The sequence below is a fragment of the Ambystoma mexicanum genome, chromosome 2p, assembly GCF_040938575.1.
Source record: "Ambystoma mexicanum isolate Mex_15411 chromosome 2p, UKY_AmexF1_1, whole genome shotgun sequence".
Taxonomy (NCBI): Eukaryota; Metazoa; Chordata; class Amphibia; order Caudata; family Ambystomatidae; genus Ambystoma; species Ambystoma mexicanum.
This window is the reverse complement of record NC_090923.1, coordinates 801,185,080-801,205,486: the sequence shown is the minus strand read 5'-3', so window position 1 is coordinate 801,205,486 and position 20,407 is coordinate 801,185,080. Positions and strand designations below refer to the sequence as shown.

The window sequence follows — 20,407 nt, the reverse complement described above, 5'->3', positions numbered from 1 at the left end:
CTGTGGTAAATTCGCAGGACCAAGTGGCAGTAAGAGAAAACCGGTTTGGTGGTAATGTTTTAGGAATTCTCCCCCAGAGCTATTCTTCCATCAATGTCAAGTGCGACGATACCCCAAACGTATATACACCAAGGACAGAGATGCTGTGTGAATGGTACACCCTCCTTCCGGCCATATGTAAATAGCAGCAAGCAAATATTAAGTAAAGAGCGCATACCGCAGAGTAGGCTCTCACGCAAGAGGAAAAATGTTCACCACAGGAATAGAATCGCTGGTTTAAGCGCTTAAACACAGGGTCATTACAGCAGATTGTTTACTGGCAGTGAAGGGGATGGGGTTGAGTAGTCATTAGATATCATGAAAGTTCCTCCTGACCTTAAGATGCCAAAAATATGTATTTAAGCCCCTGACCCATATCCCACTGGCAAATCCAGCTGCACACAGAGGTTGCAGACTCATGCACTTGGAAATGTTGGAGAGGAAAGGTGAAACACGTGGTGGGGTCTTGGGATAAGGAAACACCAGTTAGCATTAGGCCCACAGTTTGAGAAACAGCCCAACCAATTAAATATATTATGGAACACTTAGTACAAGCTAAAGGGTATAAAATGGTACGAGAGAACTAGAGAATGGGGGAGTTGGGACTACGGTTAAAAGAGGTGGAGCAGTGGGAGAAGGAGCCAAGATGCAGGTTTAATGAGAGCTATAACTCTGTCAAATGCAGTGATGCAAAAAGTCTGCTAGATCCTATAGCTCAGATCATGGCAAGGGCCGTCAACCATCAATCGCAGCTGGCGAGTGGTGTTGGATGTCAGCAGTACGTGGAATGCTCCTGCACTGATTGCCAGGGCGGTGAGAAGCGGTTGCCATCGAGGTACCGTCCTTGACCCCAGCGGCAAAGGAAACGTCAAAGAGGTCAGCACGACCAGTGATTCGGGAGAAACTGATAGTGCACATGACTGTGTTAGGCTCAAGGTTGCAGTGGCAACATTGTATGTGAAGAAAGAAGATAATCGACAGTGGTCTTTTATGAGTGAACGTGGTACCAGCAATAGAGTGGTCCGGCGCCACGTGGGTGCTCATTCGAAAGACTCTAGCTTGTTTTGTTTTGTTGTGTTTGATATATCGGGCCCTCTGAGGCAAGAGGCTTTGCATGAAAGAGACTTGGGCACAGAAGGCCCTGATATCGAGGTAAAGGAACTGTAAACTTGTGCTTGAGAAGCCCAGGAGTGTGCTGTGCTCAAGAGTCCCCCCTTGTCCCGTGCTAAAAACGTGGGGAAGGGAGACCCCGGTGTTAGGTAAAGTTTGAATGCAGTACCCTCTGGGAACACTACAAACAACTATGACTACAGGTATAGACAACCCAACCTTTGGCATAAGCTTGTACTACACAGTTTTGGTAGCATGTTGAGCAGCCAGGCTTATCTCAAGAGGGGAAATGTGAGCTCTAGTGGAGTTACACAAAGATTCAGTTACAGGTATTCAAATAAACTCTTACACTCAAGGTTTCTTGCATAAACAATTACTAATGGATTTATCAGTCAGTTATAAAGCCTTCTTTGGAAGGGAGAAATAGAATAGTAACACACAAATATACTTCAATACTGTACACTCTTGAGTTTCTGGATCAGACAAGGCCCTTTTGGGATGGCCCACAGACACAACCTCCACCCACAGGTGACTTCAGTAACAAGCGTGCCAGGGACATTGATACCTTACTGTTGGCATACAGAATACTCTCAATAGTTTGTAAAAGGCAAAAGTTATTAGAACACAAGAAATTACAAATATTCTTAAGCACGGCAAATACTTTCAGATAACAAGAGAAGAGTCATTCAATTCAATGGGCTAAGCCAAAGTCAGTGGGCCAAAGTCTTTGTATAGGATGCAGCACTTCAGGTAAGTCAATGGAAAAATCTTTGCATAAGTTCTTAGGAGTCTTTGATAAAAAGAAGAACCAAATGTAGGTGCACAAGCTTATTAGACTTGTGAGTTGCAGAAGTTACAAGCACTTCCACAGTAAGCGGTAGGTTCTCTTAGGCTAGTTTTACAGTACCTTAGTAAAGAAGAAAAAGATGCAGCTGAAGACTTATGTTCCTGTACAGCTCTGCAGATCTCACTGTTCCTGTGCCTCAGTCTTGGGGACAAGAGGGAGGACGTCGGGGAACTCAAGCTGGCAACCGGCAAACTTTACTTTCAGTGGCTGTTTCGCGTTTCAGCTCCTTGCGGTACAGCAAATAATAATAAGCGTGGTTCCTGGCATTTAAGGTGGACTTGCTTCACATCTGAGGTCTCACATTCAACTGAGGGGGGGCAGGCTTGGTCCGTCCTGCTTCGTGGGAGTCTAGAGGATCTTCCAAAAGCTTTAGGCCAGTTTACAAGCAACGCACACAATCTGGTGTCCCTCTCCCTAGCTCTATGGTCTCCTGCAGCACTCTGAGGAAATGCAACTAGCTCCGAAATGGGTGTCCAGGTGGCTTACTTGTGAGTTCATAGGTCCCACCAACTCAAAGGGAGAAGGCGTCCTTGCATGGCTTCTCTGTCGATGCAAACCTGGCGATTCGGATCTGCAGTAGGGATTCACCGGGCAAACCAATGGTCCAGGAGTTGCAGCAGCCGTCCTCTTCAAGCTCTTTTTCGGTTCCTTCGTCCAGTGGACGACTGCCTACCAAGCCAAGAGAATCGCCTTCTATTCAGTTCTCTCCCATTAAATTAGCACATTTTTGAGAATTCTCCCTAACACCCGGCCAAAATCGTGACTTATCATTCTGTGAACACTCATTCTTTTCTTGTGAACATTATCCCACACTATTTTGTAGCATAGCGGTATGGATTGGAAATAGCTTTTTTAGTATAGGTCCTTTTTATTTGACTACGACTCCACTAGGACTGTTTTATTAGATGGTCGTGGTCTGCTCCCATCTTAGATTCAGGTTTAGATTAGGCATTTATCTCACCAATTTTTACAGTTTAATAAACACCCTTGCACTGTGATCACTTGTGTCTGTCTTACTTTGATACCATGCCTTACACTGAGCAGCTAGGCTTATCTTAAGAGGGGTAATGATAGCTGTAGAGCTGTACAAAGAAATCGGTGAATAAAGGTATCCAAGTTAACACTTAGACACAGTTATATTATAAATATTTATTTATATCTACACAAAGATATTTAAAGCATTCTTTAAAAAGCAGCAACTAATAACATTAATCCCAAAATTAGGATTCAATTTGTAACGGAAGCAATAAGGTAGGTGAGTAGCCTTTCATATGCTATACATTTTCCACCACATAATGTCATTTGAGGTCAGTAATAACACTTATTTGTGACAAGCGCTTCACTGATAAACCACCATATCACACTACTACGCTTACTCTCTCCTATACACCATCATTCAACTTGAACACAGCTATGCTATGACACATTCGGCTTAGCTGTTCTCCTACTAACATGACCCCACGAACACCTCATCATCCTAATATAAAACCGCTAGCTGAGCACATTCCGGCTAGCATAGGCGTCTCCTCAGGCCTAAGGCAGCCAGAACTCAGTCTGAGTGTCCACCCTCCAGACTGAACACATCCAACTGATTTCCTCAGCACCACACCTACCGCTAAGAAGCAGCTATCATGCAACAACCACACCAGCTGCACACATATCTGGTGCGCCGCGCACCATACAACATTCTTTCTCTCTACTGACTTGAACTGCGGTTCCTGAGGGCGTTCAACTTACCAGCGCTTTGAGGTCATACCAATGATACATAAGGCACTATATAAATGCCAAGTAACATAACATAACATCAAGGAGAAGGGTGTTAGTACCATCCTTCTGGGGGCTACAACCCAAAACCTGCGATTGACAGGACGAGATAACAGAATTGCTAGCCACCTCTGGACTGAAACTTGGGGGGGGGTGGGGGGGGAAACAAATCAGGCCTTTTGGGAGTTTGAGGCTAGCAGAGCGACATTTGACTGGTGTGTGAGAATAACTTTAGTCTGATGATCACCCATGCAGTTGGGAAATTCCTGTTAGTTTTTGGTATTTCCATTGATAATTGGGAATAAGCAATTCTAGTTGGGAGCCATGTGGCACAGGTTTTGTGAGCCGGAAAGGCGACTTGCAAGCCTAAGCCCAACAAGCAACTCAAAATGAACATAAATGGAAAGCTGGAAGCTCTATACCATGAACTTTTGGGACTTTGGCATTTGATCCTGTGTGGAGACTAAAGGACTCTGGGGAACTTCAATGTGGGCAAAAAGGTACGGTTTAGAAAACCTCTTTACATGTATTTCATTAGTACTTTATCGTCCCTTTTGAGCTCTATGAAATCTTAGGTCCTTTAGGAGTTCAGCCCACCCCCATAATCTGTCAAATGTTAACCATTGATATCCAGAGAGAGGGGACCTGCTGTCTGTATGGCTAGGAGTAGGAGTTATTTTTCATGTGTTGTGTTTTCCCCCATTTCTCATGCTGGGCAATATATATTTATTAGAGCCGGGCAAGCTGTCCAGTTTGAGATCTTTCCCATACCTTGTAGGCTTCTTCCAACCCCTTCTTTTGTTCAAATAATGATATTGAACATAAGATTGAGTCTTGAATGCTCTGTAGGGGCCTTATCACCATACCTCCTATACCAGGTAAGCTCCCATCGTCTTTGACAGTACTGTACCACCTCACTGATGATCCCCAACAAGGGTGAAACACGTGTATGGGGTTGCTGGTGGTACTCTCGTTCAGATTGGAGTTGCCATTGTATTTCGGTGCTGGACTGCCCCTGGGCAGGACAAAGACTGATATGCAAATGGATATTTCCCATCTGTGAAAGGCACAGTGAGTAAAAGCAGTGGCTGCGAACTCTCAAGTGGTTAATAACCACTGAACAGGTTATCATGTCTGTTCTTGCGAGAGAGGGGCGCCCGCTACCTTTGTAAAACTATTTTTTAAGGAACCTGGGATTGGTAACCCTAGGTCTCCTGGGGGCAACCAGACGTGGTCTCCCTCTCACTGTGCTTAGAGAGGCATCAGCTTCACCTCACTGATGATCCCCAACAAGGGTGAAACACGTGTATGGGGTTGCTGGTGGTACTCTCGTTCAGATTGTAGTTGCCATTGTATTTCGGTGCTGGACTGCCCCTGGGCAGGACAAAGACTGATATGCAAATGGATATTTCCCATCTGTGAAAGGCACAGTGAGTAAAAGCAGTGGCTGCGAACTCTCAAGTGGTTATTAACCACGGAACAGGTTATCATGTCTGTTCTTGCCCGAGAGGGGGCGCCCGCTACCTTTGTAAAACTATTTTTTAAGGAACCTGGGATTGGTAACCCTAGGTCTCCTGGGGGCAACCAGACGTGGTCTCCCTCTCACTGTGCTTAGAGAGGCATCAGCTTCACCTCACTGATGATCCCCAACAAGGGTGAAACACGTGTATGGGGTTGCTGGTGGTACTCTCGTTCAGATTGGAGTTGCCATTGTATTTCGGTGCTGGACTGCCCCTGGGCAGGACAAAGACTGATATGCAAATGGATATTTCCCATCTGTGAAAGGCACAGTGAGTAAAAGCAGTGGCTGCGAACTCTCAAGTGGTTAATAACCACTGAACAGGTTATCATGTCTGTTCTTGCGAGAGAGGGGCGCCCGCTACCTTTGTAAAACTGTGTTTAAGAGAAGCTTGCACTTATGCCTTTGAAGTATTATGTAACACAAATTGTATTAGCAGTACTTAATTTAGAATACTTATGTAAACATTGTAATAACATTGTAGACAGCCAAGTCTGTCAATTCCACACAGAGATCATGGTGTACGTAGTGCATTGCCTGACATAACAAAAAATACCGTGCTTCTGGAAGCCCAGCAATTATTCATAGCATGCCAATTAAAAAAGGAAAGGGATTCTCCACGTTGGTAACTATGCTAGTGAAGGTTTGCTACAGAATCCCACTTGTCTTGAAATATATTTTGGCCATATGGTTTGAATGTTACTCTAATTGTATATGCAAGATACATTTCTGACTGCAATCGATGCACATGCTAGCGACTGTAGGATGATTCAATTGGGAAACATCTAGTACTGGGGAATTTTCCGACCAGCCCAAATTATACATCCACAAAGTTATTTTTATGATCCTGGGATATGCCCGTTCAGTAGCATTTATGCCCTACAGCCTCCCTCCCCTTGTGGACAAGAAACTCAGTGTTGCACAGATGGTCTATTTATTAAAAAGTGGAAATTATCACACCAATTCAAAATATAAGCAAATTACACAAATTACACATAAAGAAATGCCAATGTCACTGATTACTACAATGTTGAACGATCATATACTTGTCAATGGAATTGCTACACTGGAAAGCATACTTTTTTTTGTTTTGTTTTTAAACAAGTCGCAATTTGTACATTTAGTTTGCCCTGAGAGCACATCCACCATGTGTTGAAAAGTGTTCAATATAAAGCTTTCATTTGAAAAAAACAAAATTAAATCAAAACATCCCAGCCTATGTAAATCTCTCTATTTATTTGGAATACATACCTCGTCTTTATCCAGTAGACATGCAATCATCTCAAACGGCATTCTAGTAAACTCAATTTAAAAGCAGGCAACGATATTCCTGCATGTACATGAGTTGCAAAAAGAAGAATGCATGTTTAACATGTATGTTTGCTAGATTTACTTCAATGGTGTTTCTAGTGTATCATTTTGTAAAATTGTACATTTGTCATTTTCAATGGGCAATGTAAAGGTGGGACAATGGGTAGAAGTTAATAACCCTTTCCACTTTGTCAGCACTAGTAACAGGACTGAGTGTGGTGTAACCAGGTAATGACATCAATTAAATGATTTTAGTTGGTGAGGTTGCTGCAGGGTGGGGATATATGGGAACCCCTATAGCAGCATTCCTTTGTAATAAGGCACCTCTGCGTCAGCCTAATGATGTGCCAACCAGATCGTACGGGAAGCTTTCTGTATCTATTGCTTAGCAGTAACTTTCTATTGCCAGCCTTGCCCGCTAATGTCCTCTCAATTTTGACATGTGGCAGTGTCCGTTCCACTCCAAACCAATAGGAGACAAATTGTTCTGGTTTGCAAGCCAGTATATTTCAAAGCCTGGTGCCATGAAGCCACCTCTTTTGTAAAGTTTTGTGAGAGTTTTCCCACTTTTTTCATACCATTCCCCCAACACCATAAATATTGTGTAGCCCCATGTGTAGGTTGGTGCAGATAATTCGCCCGGGCCAGATCGGGACGTTCTGAAAAAGATATTGGAACATGGGATGACTGTCGATCAATTCTATCTTTCCCGCTAATGACAGTGTAATGTGTCTCCACTTGCCAACGTTGCCCACAATCTGTACAATGTTATGGGAATGGCATGTCCAGGGCTTGGGAGTTGTAACTGCCACAGACCGCCTGTCGCTGTGTGGCGGGGGTGCCACTCAAGCTGGTAAAGCAGAGATATGATTTTGAGGCACAGCAATGTGCCGTAGGTTACTTTTCCGTATTCTTTAGCCATTCAGCTAATAGTCAGAAATTGCAACACTGGAATTCAACCTGTCGTGTTCTAATCATTAACAATCACAGGATATATAGGGCTTTATTACTATGCTGAAGTTGTTTAACTCACACACACATGAGTGAGACTTTAACTGGAGATCTTCTTTTATCCCTGACAACCGGAGATAAGATCATGGTGTAGACACGCACCTGCACCGCCCTCTCCTACAGGCCTTTCACCCCAGGACATCATTTGGACATCATTTTTCCTTCCGACAACAAGACATGTTAATATTAAGAGAAGTACCATCCCACACGCCTTTTCTTCTCACACTGCCACCACCCTGGCATCAATCTTATCCATGGTGCATCCATACTCTCTCCCTGCTCACTCCCTTCTCCCTTGATATTCATTCCCCCCTGCTCTCCATAACAAAGAACCTTCCCTGTTCACAACTCTTACCACCCCTGCTACCTCAAGACTCTGTGTCTCCATTGTCCAACTCACGCCCAGAACCAAATGCTTTGGCTACTGGTCGGACATTACAATTTCATGTGTATCTAGGTTCGTCACAAAGAACATTTTCCAACTTGTATTGCTACCCAAATCATTTTTACCAAAGCAGTAAATAACTGCTCACAAGAGCATAAATAAAGCATGCCTGCTGAACTCATAACAGTTGCCGACACTAGCCCTCAAGAATATGAAATTTTTAGTTTGAACTGTATTCTTGACTATCTGGCAAATGGGTTGTGTAAGAACAATACTGCACAATGCACCTCCTTTTTGAGATGGCCTCACAGTTTAACGCTGTTGGCACTGCTCAGAGGTTATTCTCTCTGTATGCAACAGCACCCTTTAGTGAAGTGGGCTGACGTAGAAGGCGGACTGTTTTAAATTGCAACAAATGAATTGGGAAATACTATACTTTAAGGGAATGTCTTTATCGTAAAACTGTGGTCTGCGTAGGTGTTGCTACAGCAGATGACAACACAACCACGTTAAGTGTATAAAATAGTAGTTTATCCCTTTTTGAATGGATTGTGTCCTCCCATAGATTTCTCATCTTTGATATTCGATATCCAGCTTTCAGCTGCTTCGGAATTTATTTTTCGGTATTGGGCACTGTGCGTTGATGCAGTCGACTGTCCCTCAAGGGCCTCCATTTCGAAAGGTGATGTCATCGAAGGTATATACAACACGCGCAGCGCCCGTTGGCTTCGGTTCTGTTTTTCCGAGTAAGCTTATGCTTCGGGAACAACGACACGCTCCTATTCTTCGTTTGTGAAAATGTCTGCATCTTCAAAACCTTCTACCCCAAAGACCGGGTTTGAGAAGTGTCAGGACTGTGGTTCCAAGATGTCGATCAATAACACACTGAGTATGCTTGTGGTGTCTCGGTGCGGAACACAAGACCTCGGCCTGCATGAAATTCCAGTTGATGACTGGAAAAGGTCTGAAGGAGCGAAAGAGGAAATTTGCGGTAGGTAAAAACCCCAAGAAATCCTCATCGACTACCCCGTCGAAGAAACCTTCTTCAAACGATGCGAAAGGTGACTCTCCTCGAAGGAAGAAGGTGAAAAGGTCCAGGTCGAAGAGTGGCTCCCATCATTACTCATTGTTGTCGTAGAAGAGGCACCACAGGTCACCTACTTCGACTTCTTCATCGGACTCCTCTCCTGAGAGCTATATCCTGTCCCACAAAGGCCTCCACTCCTGCTGAATGAGAAGCATTTAGGTTAGAAATGCTAAAAATATTTGAGAAACAAAAACCCTCAACAAGCCATGCTCCTACTGGCCTTCTAAAGCTGATAAGGAAAGGGCTCGAAAAAAAATCCCTTGAGCCTGGGACGAAGGCCAGATCCACATCGAGAACCGTCGAGCCTTGACGCGATGAAAAATCATCAAAGGATCCTTCGAGCCTTAACTTAAAGAATGGGGCAAGATCAAGGCCTTCGACACCATCAAGGCCTTCGACGCCAGCTGTTCCCTCAACACTAGCTGTGCCCTAGACGCCGGCTGCACCATCGGTGCCAGCTGTGCCGTTGACACCATCAATGCCTTCGAAGCCTTTGGTACCATCGAAGTGGAAATTGACTTCAGTAAAAATATCGACTCCTCGACCGTCAATTTCAAATTTTTTTAAGCCTTTGATGCCCATCCCAAATAAGACTTATACTCCTTTACCTAGAAAGGATTATTTCAAATCACTAACCTCGATCTATGAGGAAAATGTCCCATCAGATAACGATGCGTCATTTGGACTACAATATGGTGCACCAAATGTCCCTTTATAATTTTATGTCAGAGGAGTCCAGGCTAAAAGATCTTTGACAACTTGCAAACAGCCAGTGGAGTGGACACTTCACCAGAGTTAGAATTTGGTAAACATGACTCTGGTGAACATGCAGATGCATCATATAGGCAATTGATGTCTAAGGTTGTAGATTACTTGGGATGGAGTAGACCTACCTTCCCCTTCGAGCAGGTTGATCTAACAGACATCCTTGATAAGGGTCCGCAAATGGATCCCATTTTACCATTCCATATTTCACTTAAAAAAATTGTCTGCCAATTGGGAGATGCCGGAGTCAAGTCAGGCAGTAAACAAAAACTTGACAAGAAAATACTGCCCATCTAGTAGTGACCCCAACTACTTGTCAATACATGCCACCCCCAGAAAGTCTGGTGGTGCATGCAGCTACAGCAACCTCAAAACGGGCAGCTTACCCAACCATCCCTCCAGATAGGGATACAAGAGAGTAGATGCATGGGCAAGGAAAGTATTTTCTCATGGGAACATAGCGCTCAAGTCAGCCAACTCCACATGTGCCTTAGCTAAATTTTCATTCCCTCTATGGGACTGCATTCCATGGCGGCTGAGCATATTTCCGAGGGGGAGGAAAGAGACTGTTTCTTGGCTGCTATTAGAGGCGGCAAAGAAGTCTGGATTTGCGCCGGATGTGCAATCCAGACTCCTTAACGTGCCTTTTGACGGCTCTCACCTTTTTGTCAGCAATGCTGACTTAAGCCTTGAGAAGTTGCTGACCTTGAAGGCGGCAGCCAAATCTTTAGGTGCCACTATTAGGCAGCTTCAGCCCTTTCGCCCCAGTGGACAGCCTTGGAGGGGTAGATCTTTTCGCTACTACTCTTCAGTTGGAAGAGCGAGAGGAATGGCTGGTCAAAGAAACCAAAGAAGATTACATCGAGGTGGACGAGGGAGAGGTGCAAAGCCCGCTCAAGCAGGGTCATCCTTACCAACAGCCACTGCAGCAGCTGCTTCAAAACCTCTGAGGTCTTTAGTTATGAAAGACCAGTGGGAGGCAAACTGTCTCAGCATCTGAAAGCATGGCGTGACGTTACTTTGGATGCTTGGGCATTGGAAACCATAGCCCAATGTTACTGCCTTCCCTTCATTCGGAGACCTCAGTACCATCCATCGGGGAGCAATTTTTTGAGAGTTCCAGATCCGCTCCTTGTGCAGGAAATGTTGACCCTGCTAGAGAAAGGCGCTACAGAACCAGTGCCTGTAGCGGAGAGGAACAAAGAATGGTACTCTCCATATTTTCTAATACCCAAGAAGGACGGAGGACTGAGACCCATGACTTGAGATACTTGAACAAGTTCCTCAGGAAGGACAAGTTCAAGATGGTCACACTTTCTCTGATCCTTCAGGCCCTCCAACTCCAGGATTGGATGGTGTCATTGGACCTTCAGGATGCTGATTTTCATGTGCCAATCCATCTCAAGCACAGAAAGTACCTGAGGTTCAGCGTTGGTGCTTCTCATTATCAGTTTCGAGTTCTGCCTTTTGGGCTAACCTCTGCCTGAGTGTTTATACCGAGCTGATGGCGATGGTGGCAGCGAGTCTCAGGAGAGGGGGCATTCCGTCTGCCTCTACGATTGGCTGATCAGGGCACGTTCTCCTGAACAAGCACTGCATCATCTTAACGTCACCTGCCACTCTCTTCACAGACTGGGCTTCCCCCTCAATTACAAGAAGTCCCATATGACACCATCTCAAAAGCTCCAATTCATCGGGTCTTACTGGATACATCCTTGGGAAAGAACTTGCCATCCGAGGTGAGGGTTCAAGACATTCTGCAGATGGTCTCTAAGTTTCAGAGTGCTCAGTGTCTTCCGGCCTTAGATTTTTTGAGGTTGCTCGGCCTCATGGCATCCTTCATTTTTCTGGTGCCAGAGGCTCGTCTGTGGATGAGATCCCATCAATGGGCTCTCAGAACTCGCACAGGAACTCCTGTGGTGAGCCTGTAAGGACAACATTCGGAAAGGGAGAACCTTTTTGGCAACCATGGCCGGAGATAACAGTAGTGACAGACACCTCACTCACAGGGTGGGGAGCCCATGCCAACAATCTGACAATCAGTGGTCGTTGGTCTCCATCAGAGTCCAAACTATACATCAATCTTTTGGAGTTGAGGGCAATCAGACTTGCAATGAAGGCTTTTCTGCCATCTGTATGGGGAAATAATGTCCTGATAATGACCGACAACACAGTGGCCATGTACTACCTCAACAAGAGAGGTGGTGTACGGTCACTACCACTGAGCAGAGAGGCAATGCAGCTCTGTTACTGGGAAATTCAAGAGGGAATCTCCCTATCGGCAGTTCACCTAGCCAAAGAGGAGAACACAGCGGTGGATGCTCTGAGGAGGCACAGTGCAGTCTCCCACGAGTGGGAACTAGCTCAGAAAGTCCTTCAAGAGATCTTCACCCTTTTTTTTAAAAACTTTTATTTATTCAGCTCTGCAACACAGATACAGGTGAGTAGCAATAAGGCATATGGAATCAAAACAGTGCAATCGGCACAGATACATATAGTTCGTATAAACAAAGCACATGAAGGAAAAAGAAACAACATATGCACATGGGGGGACACATGGGAGGATGGAACATAGGCAGATGGAAAATAATTCAAGGACCACCCAAGGATGGTCTAGGCTAGGGGGGTTGGGGATACAGGACCCGAGTCGGAATCAGTGGAAGACATAAATGAGCGGAACTTCAGCCAGATATCTCTAGGTCTGGAATGGGCGGGCTGTTGTATCGCCTAGGACTCTTCTGTGTCGGAAACCCACGTAACTGCCCCAAGCCACTGAGCATGAGTAGGGTTGGTAGGCCGAAGCCAGCAAAGTAGTATTGTGCGCACAGCTAGTAGCATACAGAGGCCAGCAAGTTTTCTGGAGTCACGGTGGAGCTCGGGGAAATCATGAAACAAGCATTTCATTGGGGATGGGGAGATGGGGGATTCAAGGATAGACGACATAGTAGAACATACTGAGGTCCAGAATTGAGCGAGTCGGGGACAAGACCAGATCATGTGGATATAATCAGCATCATCATAGCCACACCTAGGGCACCTAGGGGAGGAGTCGCCCGAGATGCGATGTAGCCTGGTCGGGGTGTAGTGGTACCTGTGGAGCACCTTAAATTTGAATTAATTTGAAACGGGAATTGAAGGAGACACCCTGGATACGTGAACACATATGGGTCCAACGCTCATCGGACACCTCAAGGCCGAGATCTGTCTCCCAGGAGCGCCGTAGTTTGGGGAATGTAGGGGGCGATCTGGTTTGAAGCAGAGTATATAGTCTGGAGATTTTGCCCCTCTGGGGGACAGGTGTGGTTAGTTCGGTGATTGCAGGCTCATCGGGTGGTAGTGCTGGAAAACACGTGTACTTGTGCTTGAGCACTCTACGGAGGGACGAATATTGGAGCCAGACGGAGGTCTCTGTCTGAGGGGAGCCGGGAGGTCAGGCCATTCTATGAAATTACCCTGCTCGAATATGTCACGTAGCAACTCATAGCCCGCCTCGGCCCAAGTACGAACTACAGAGGCTGGGACTCGTGGGACCTCCGGGAGGAAATTCCAAATTGGGAGGTTACCGTGGAAGGGATGGGCGGTGCCCAGTATTTGCTAAGATTTGGATAAAGCCAAGGATGTGCATGTCGCTGGATCCAGTGAGTCCGATACCACTGGCATAGGTGTGATCACGAGAGATCGAATGTCCCGGTCACTAACTGATAGTCTTTCTAGTCTGACATGGGGAGGGGGATCCGATGTATTGAACCAGTGTGCAGTATGTTGTTGTGCCGCCAGCCAGTACTTAAGGAAGTCCGGTGCCCCAAAGCCGCCAGCTTCCATGGGGGCGGACAGGGTTTTGAATTTAAGGCGGACTGCGCCAGAGTGCCAGAGGAAGGAGTTTAGGGTGCGTGTCAACGCCCGAAAAAAGTCAGCTCCCGGCCATTGCGGAATATTAGCAAATCTATACAGGAGTTGGGGAAGTACTACCATCTTTAGTACCCCTATCCTACCTGCCAGTGAGATCGGAAGTTTGTTCCAGCCCTGTATTTTTATTGTAAGGTTTGCAAGGTATGACTGATAATTTTCCTCCAGGACCCGTTCGGTGTGACGGGACACCACTACGCCCAAATAAGTAAATTTAGATTGGGCCCATGCGAATCCCATGGTATTGGGACGTGGAAGTGTACTGGGAGTGAGCTGAAAGAGGGTTGATTTAGAACAGTTCACCGTGAGACCAGAGAAACGACCAAATAGAGCAATATCTTCTAGTATTGGGGCCAAATTAATTTCGGGGGAACGAATATAGAGGAGAGCATCGTCAGCATATAGAGAGACTATATCTGAGGAACCAGCTGTACGTAGACCCCTATGCGCATGGTTTTGGCGAAGCATGTCAGCAAACGGCTCCATTGCCACAGCAAAGATTAAGGGTGAGAACGGGCAACCCTGTCTAGTGCCCCTAGCTATGTGGAAAAGGGGGGGAACAACGGCCCTCGGTACGGACTCTGGCCACGGGGTTGGAGTACAGTAGCCTGACCCAGGAGACAAAGGTGGGGCCAAATTTGCATTTGTCAAGTAACCGCCAGAGATAGCTCCACGAGACCGAATCAAAAGCCTTTTGCATATCAAGAGTCGCGGCCACCGCGTGTACACCCGGGCTTACTCTACTTATAATGTTGAAAAGGCGTCTCAAATTCAAGGAGGTGGAGCGGCCCGGGATGAATCCCGCCTGGTCAGGATGAATGATATGTGGCATGAAGGGGATAAGACGTAGAGCGAGTAATTTTGCATAAATCTTGACATCACAATTGATCAATGACAGCGGACGGTAAGAGCCGCATTGAGTAGAGGATTTATTGGGTTTTAGCAGGACTGTTATGGTAGCTTCGCGGAGTGAGGGGGGGAACTGACCTACCTCTACCGACTCCTCCCAGAGTGCAGCCAGACAAGGAAGTAGGAGAGATTTGAAGTGCTTATAGAACTCAACAGGTATACCATCCGATCCTGGGTATTTGCCTGAAGATAGGGAGTCTATGGCCTCCGAGAACTCCTCAGGGGTGAATGGATTCTCAAGGGATCCGATGGTATCGGGAGAAAGGACCGAGAGGGGAAGTTTATCAAGGTAAGCATCAATTTCTGCCGTAGTGGCGTTGTCCGAGTGTGCATATAGGGATTGATAGAAGGAAAGGAATTTGGTATTGACATCTCCAGGGGAGGTGGCCAGGGATCCGTCAGGTCTCTCAATTCCGGGAATGGGCGGGGCCCCGAACTCGCGACGGAGAAGTCTAGCTAGGAGACGGCTAGGACGTTCACCCTCACCATATCTCCTTGCCCGCCCGGGATTATCGAGAAACCTCAGCTCGCGGTCTGCAAGCAAGCGGAAGGTGTCCAATTCCGTGCCAATCAACGCAAGGATTTCAGGGGTTGGGTCTAGAGTGTACTGGGCCTCCAGCGCATTTCCCTACGAATAGTTTTGAGGATACCATTTTCCTTGGAAAAGGCAATGCCTCTGATATAAACCTTAAAGGACTCCCATAGGGTGGCCTGTGAAGACACAGAGTTGGTGTTGATCTCGAAGAACTCCTCAATCGCCGACTCCATCTCCGAGCTAAAGACCGGATCGAGGAGAGAAAGTGGTTTCATTCTCCAGTATCTGGTTTGGTCCCGGTCTAGACCCCAACATAGGGTGACGGTCACTGGGGAGTGATCAGATAGGGTCCTGGGAAGGATTGCCATACCAGACACGGTCTTCATCAGACCGTCGGATAACAACCATCTATCAATCCGGGAAAAGGAATCGTGAACCGAGGAGTAAAAGGAATAAGAGCGGGAGTTGGGATAGAGGAACCTCCAAGCGTCAAACAGGGCTAAGGGAGGAAAGCGTGGTATATGCAGCTCTGGAGAGTTGACGGGGTCTGGAGCCAGATTTATCAAGATCCACGTCGAATATCGTGTTGAAATCGCCTCCCCAGAGAATCGGTATCAGAGGGAAGCCATCCAAGAGACTTATAAGGTGTGTGTAAAAGTCGGGGTCGTCAATATTGGGACCATATATATTTAGCAGGATAACTTCCCTATTCTGTAGGGAACCATGAAGTAGCACGTATCTACCCAGGGGATCGATTATCGTAGCAGCGGGGACAAATCTAAGGCTCCTGTGGATAAGGGTCATAACCCTGCGGCTCTGGGTAGAGTAGGTGGTGAAGTACCTTTGTGGACCCCATGTTTTAGCAAATGTTTCACAATACTCTGTGCATGCATGCGTCTCCTGAAGGAACAGGATTTTAGCCCTGTGACGCTCGGCCTGAAGTTGTAATAGTCTCATTTTCTTGTAATTACCCAGCCCCCGTACGTTCCAGCTCATAAATGTCAAGGTTTCCTCACTCAACCCTCCAGGGCTAGCCATAGAGGAATACGGGTGGATGGAAATGTGCTCCCCATGGACGGCACCCAGTACGGACAGATTTGTATCGCTGACGGGACCGTAGTGCTTCAAACTCCACCTTCTCTGCCAATACCAAGCTTTTATTAACATATAACCCCATTCCCCCCTCCCGCATTCTTCCCCCAAACGGAGGGATGATCACCCTATAGCCCAACAATCAAAACCAACACCATGGCATCGACGCCTGGGGGGCCTGTGAGGTGGCCTGGCGGCGATGCTCCAAACCATGAGGCAATATTAGGATAAACATAGTGTCTGACACTAATATCATTTCCCATCCAGGGGAGGTCCCGTGGGGGAAGGGGCAGGCATGGTAAACATATAATGAACCAATTTAACGGGGTTAGCCCGGTCGCATTGCGTTAGGACAATGAATCAAGGAGCAATAACAGTAGTGAAAAAAACAGCAAATATAACAACATTATTTGTTACAGGTGTGACCAGGTGGTCTCATGGGAACCACATTAGGTAATGTCAGAATGCCAGAAGACCAGATAAGTTCTGAGGCAGGGTATAACGGCATTCGTTTAACAAATATCTCAAGCTGTGGCGAGCCAGTAGTGGTGCCTGTTACGAGACCATTTCAGCCAGGGAAGTGTTCATCTATGAACCTGGAAGCCTCCTCAGGCAGCGTGAAGAAGTAAACACGGTTTGCATGTTCGATACGCAGTTTGGCGGGGTATAACATGGCATATTTAACCTGGAGGTCGCGTAGTCTCCTCTTTACCGCCAGAAAGGTCTTGCGTTCCCGCTGAACAGCCACCGAAAAGTCCGGATATAGGTGGATCCTGGCTGCGCTTAAGAGAAGGTCCCCCTTGGCCCTCGCCGCCCTGAGGAGGGCATCACGGTCGCGAAAAATTAAAACCCTGGCTATGATCGGGCGTGGAGGTGCACCAGGTTTGGGTTTCACCGTGAGTGAAAGCTGGGCCCTCTCGATCGCAAACTGCGGGGAGAGTTTTGGGGAGTCAAGGAGCTGGAGTAACATGCCCTCCACATAGTCCTCCATGGGTTCTTGTATACCGTCCTCCGGTACCCCGACAATGCGAAGGTTGTTGCGCCTCGAGCGAGATTCAAGGTCCTCATTCTTCTTCTCCACCTCGGTAACACGGGTGGATAGTGTGGAGACCTCCGCACGGAGGGAACCTAGGCCGTCTTCGGCGGTGCTCACACGCTCCTCAATCTCGGCCACTCGACCATCGGTTCTCTCCATATGCCCTTTAATAGAGGATATCGTGCCATTCATGTCAACCAGCTTGCTATGAATTGTGGTGAACCCCTTACGGATAAACTCCATCTTCTGGGAATCGGATGGTTCCAGCGCGAGTGAGGGGGAAGATTCCTGTGTAGATGCCTCCGCCCCGGGGCCCGCCAAGGGTTTAGTGAAAATATTGATAGAGGATTGCTTCTTGCCGGTTCGTGTCGACATGTTGCCGGAGGGGGAATAAACTTAAGTCCCGGAGACCAAACAGGAGAGTGGATATGGCCACCAGGGCAGGCACCAGGATCGAGAAGGCGGCGTATGAGCGGGGGCCGAGCTGAGCACCAGGACGGAAAAAATATGGGCCCGGGAAGTTTTCAAGAAATTCGGCAGGAGGTCCGGACCCAAGAAGCAATGAACAGCCGGAGAGGTACAGGAAGCCAGGGTCGTAGGTGTTGGAGTAGTGCAGGGGAGCGATCCTGTATGAGGCAGTAAGACGGGTGGCGCTCGGTGCGGCTCGTTAAAAGCAAGTGAAGGGGACTAGGGCCCTGGAGTAATCGTAGTAGTAGGCCCAGCAGCCGGATGGTTCGGTTGTCTCCGTGCCAGTATCAAAGGTAGTCAGGCCGACTGCCACAGCCAGATGGTTTAAGGAGGGAAGGGGGAGCAAGCTTCCGAAATCAAGGAGGAGGAGGGCAGGGTCCGCTGTCGTGTGGCGGGCGCGGGAGGTATCGGGCCAGGGCCACTCACCATCCGGGGACTGATCGATGCACACTCGGACCCCGGTCAGCACACCGCCCACGACGGGGCAGCGGAGCGGGACGCTCTGGAATCCAGTGTGGTGAGGAGGAAGAGGCCGCGGTGCAGTACAGCCCACGCCGGGGCGAGCTGCGCAGGGCGAGCGGGGCGCCCCTCCCCCACACAGTATGCCGCAAGCCGCGGCGCTCGGGCGGGAACTCCTGGAGCCGAGCGCGGAGGCCGGAGGGTGTCCGCCTCCACACTTCACATAGCGGGCTGTAACTCTGCAGCAAAGGCAGCCCAGCGGGCGAAACTCGCGTGGTAGACTCCCAGTCCGGTCAGTAACCCACGCCGCGGGTCAGCTATACGCAGTGTCGGGGCAAACAGGAGATTTTACAGATAAAAAGTGCCACACGGGACGGAGCAGTGAATCAGCCGGCCATCTTCGCCGAGCGCAACAGCGTCCCCCCAAGAGATCTTCACCCTTTAGGGAACCCCGACCAGTGTCAACCAGAAGTGCGAACTGTACTGCTCAAGGGAATTTCCTCCAAGAAGAGCTCTAGGAGACACGTTTGTGGTGGACTGGGAGTTTCCACTCCTCTATGTGGTTCCTCCGGTCTCCGTCATTCCTCACATCATCAGGAGTATGAGAACGTTCGGGAAACATGATCCTACTTGCCCTGGATTGGACCAGGAGGACGTGGTACCCGCACCTTCTGGACATGTCCATCTGCCCTCCAATACGTCTTCCACAAAGAGAGGCCCTTCTCTTGCTAGAGGAGGGTCGGGTTCTCCATCCAGAGGTCAAGATACCCAGCTGTCATGCATGGTTTCTGAGAGGCTGAGATACAATGATTGGTCCTCCTGGATGACATAATGGAGACTTTGCTTTCGGCCAGAAGGCCATCAACGAAGTCCTTGTACCGTTGCCGCTGGAACAAATTCTGCATCTGGTAGAAGGACAAGAATATAGACCCTTTACTATGTAAAACACCAGGGATGTTACCTTTTGTACTGTACCTAGCCAGTCTGGGGCTCCAGGTTGGAACAATTAAAGGCTATTTGGCGGTGATGTCTATCTTAAACGCTCGTCTGAGGAATCTTCATATGTTAAGATCCCACTTGTAACAATTTCTGAAAAGACTCACCAATGTGTTTCCCCCATCTCCTTTCCAAGTTCCAGTTTGGGACCTTAATCTGGTGTTAACATTTCTTGTGTGCACCATTTGAACCTCTACATTCATGTCCATTAAGGTTCCTAACGTTTAAAACCATTTTGTTGGTAGCACTAACTTCAGCCCATAGTGAATGAATTGTAGGCAGTATCATCTAAACCACCCTTTATAATTTCCACAAGGACAAGGTCGTCCTGAGGGTTAAGCCTTCATTTTTGCCGAAGATCATTTCAGATTTACACATAGGACAGAAAATGGTATTACTTTCTACCCTCCACCTCTTCCTGGCAAGGAGGAAGCGAGGTTACACAGATTAGATCCACGTAGAGCTCCAACTTCTACATCTCTAGATTATCCAAACTTTGTATAGATAATCAGCTTTTTATAGGCTATGCAGGTCACAAACTGGGTCAGACTGTGACAAAACAGACCTTATCCAGATGGATCATTCTAGCAATTTCAGAATGCTACAGGCTTGCAGGCATAGATCCTCCAGAAGGCTTGAGGGCCCATTCCACCAAGGGCATGGCTACCTCTTTGGCTCTGCAAAGAGGTGTTCCTATCAAAAACATTTGTGAGACGGCTATGTGGTCTACTTTACACACATTCACGAAGCATTACTGCCTTGATTCTTCTCTCAGTCAGGATGGAAGCTTTGGAAAAGCTGTTCGGCATTTGGTTCATGGAAACCATTGAGAAAATTCTTACTCCACCAAAACAAACAATGCTTTGGGACTCTATCAAAGATGAGGAATACGTGGGAGGACACAATCCATTCGAAGAACACTTTACTTAACCATGGTAACGTTCTTTCAACTTCATAGACCTCCCACGTATTCCTTATCGCCCTCCCAGCCTACCCCACAGTAGAATTGTCCATGCTATTACAGCTTTCACTCCTTCAAAGCTTAGTATGGTCAAACCCGTGGTTATGCAGGTAGTTCTACATAAAGGACTTTCTCAACTGTGATGAATATAATGTCCTGATCATTTGGATTGCCATTTTCTTCTTTTTTTCTTTTTTTTTTCCCAGT

General features: G+C 47.3%; 1 protein-coding gene across 5 annotated transcripts in view; it reads left to right on the top strand.

Annotated features, from left to right (window-relative positions):
• The window catches only part of SIPA1L3 (signal induced proliferation associated 1 like 3), a 1,632,279-nt gene that overhangs the window by 1,143,700 nt on the left and 468,172 nt on the right, over nucleotides 1–20,407 (top strand). The gene's annotated exons all lie outside the window — the stretch shown is intronic.